Genomic DNA, 2,500 nt, shown 5'->3' on the forward strand with positions numbered 1-2,500 from the left:
ATTTTCTGGTTTACCCAGTAACAGAAAATAATATCTTGGCATTTTTATTACATTAAACTTCCATTTTCATTTGTACAATGTAGGTACTATATTGTCTTAGAGAAATACTGGCAAATGTCTCAAGGTTGTTTCTACTAGCTTTATTAAGACCACATGTGTTATCATAGATATCATGGCGGGCTAAGCTATTATTTCAGAGTACACGTAAGTTGTAACTTGCATAATCCTGCCCCATTCTGTGATAAATGATGGAAGAGAGAATCCCAAAACACCTTTTTAAGTTTTCAAAATCTATAGAGAGGATCTATAGAGGATGATCACTGTAATAATTACTGATGCAAATAGGAGATAAGTCCCACTCTCTTGAACATCTGCTTGAAAGTCTTAATTCAAACTTTACAAAATGGATAAGTATTTTCTGTTGACATCATTAAAGTTGATTAATTTAACACGTGTATAGCATAATGATAAATGATAATAAGACATGATAACAAAGTGTTCATAAAGAGAATTTTCCAATTTTGATTATGTTGGTTTAACAAGGCCCCAGTCTTCACCTTAGAGACTGAGTGTGTACAAGCTTATGAAGACAAGTTTTAGGTACATTTTCTTTCCAAAAAGACTGAAATCAAACTCCTGGGAATAAAAGGAGAATTAAAATTTAAGTGTAGAAGATTAGTAAGAAATTTTGACTAAGATCTTGTTAGAGTGAGGTAAGAATCACACAAGATCTTTTAAGATTTTAGTAAGAATATCTCTCAAGATTTACATTAGAATCTTATAAGGTCTATGTTAGAACCTTGTAAGAATCTTGTAAGATTTGTATAAAACCGTGTAAGATGATAAGTAAGATCTTACCAGATCTTGCAAGATTCTTGAAAGAATCTTGTAAGATAATGCCCATAAAGATCTTGTAAGAATCTTGTACCAAGAATCTATCTTAAGTAAGATTCTTACAAGAACCTTACAAGATCTTACAAGAATCTTGTAACATTCTTGGTACAAGATTCTTACAAGATCTTGTAAGAATCTTACTTAAGAAGTAAGATAAGATCTTAAATAAGAATCTTACTAAGATCTTAATAAGATTTCCATCTGGGAACACAAGGGAACGGTAATTATGCATCTTGATCGACATTAGTTGGGATAAATAAATAAAAATGAGGACTTCTGCACTATTGGTGCATCACGTTAAAACTTGAAAGGACACAGCTAACATGCCAAATGAATGATCAATAATTATTGATATTCCTACATGCAACGACTAGCTTCTTACGCTTTGTTTTTAGGTGCAGTATTATATTTCTCAACAGATTGGCTAATCTGAACAAAGGGCATGTTTGTATTACACCAATAGGCGACTCTTTAAGAATGAGACTCGTACCAGGCCCCTGACATGCAAAATAATGCCTCGAACTTCGAATGTTAACGAAATCGAAGGTGACAAAGGTTTTTTAGCCTTTTCCCAAGGTAAATCATCTTTAGATGGCGTATTTATGCAGAAATTCCTAAGAAACTTGTTGATTTATGTTTTCTTTAATGATATCCCACACGAAATTTTGGGTATGTTTTTGGTATGTATAAGTTATGTCAAAGGTATGGCTTGACATACCTATGACATATCCGTTACATATCAAAAACATACATATGACATACCAAGAACATACTTTAGTCTGGTATGCAAGAGGTAGGTCAGTGATATATTTATGCTACCTCTGTTATACCAAAGATATACCATTAAGTATCATTTTTGGAACAAATTTTATATACCAAAAAGGTAGCCAAAACATACCACTTTGGAAGTACCTAAAACATACCTTAGCCACATATCTAAAATTATGTTTTGGGTATGTCGACCAAACCTCAAACATACCAATAAACTACCAAGAACATATCAAATTTTACATACCCAAAACATATCAGTCAAATACCAAAAACATACATAAGACATACCATTGAAGTACATTGTACATACTTAAATTTAGTATGCCAGAGGTAGGTCACTGATATGTTTGTGCTACCTCTGACATAACAAAAATATACAATTAAGCATCATTTTTGGAACAAATTTATAGTACCACAAAAGTACCTAAGACATAGCACTTTAAAAGTTCCTAAAAATACCTCAAAAACAAAGCTGAAAGTTATGTCTTGGATATGTTCACCATAGCTAAAACATACCGCCACATACCGAGAACATATAGCTGATTTGTTAAGTCAAAAATACCAGAAACATACATATATGGCACACTACCTTATGCGTGTACCAACCAGGAATAGTTCATGCATTAATTGCTACATTTCTCATGTTCAGGGCTCCTTAAATTGTAAACTATAGTACAACAATCACAAGTGAAATAGCTCATCATGTAAAACATTTATTTCACCAACAGGTCATTTATAGCTGCATTAATATGCAACCTTATAATTACATACTGGACCCAGGTATATTAATGAACCGGAAGTCAACTTGTATAATTTGTCTTTGTAATCTTCAGAC

The 2,500-nt window shown here is 32.4% G+C and overlaps 1 protein-coding gene across 1 annotated transcript in view; it reads right to left on the minus strand.

Moving 5' to 3' along the window:
• The window catches only part of LOC138050105 (furin-like protease kpc-1), a 46,196-nt gene that overhangs the window by 28,608 nt on the left and 15,088 nt on the right, over positions 1-2,500 (minus strand). The window lies entirely within an intron of this gene.

Source organism: Montipora capricornis, chromosome 5, assembly GCF_036669925.1.
Source record: "Montipora capricornis isolate CH-2021 chromosome 5, ASM3666992v2, whole genome shotgun sequence".
Classification (NCBI taxonomy): Eukaryota; Metazoa; Cnidaria; class Anthozoa; order Scleractinia; family Acroporidae; genus Montipora; species Montipora capricornis.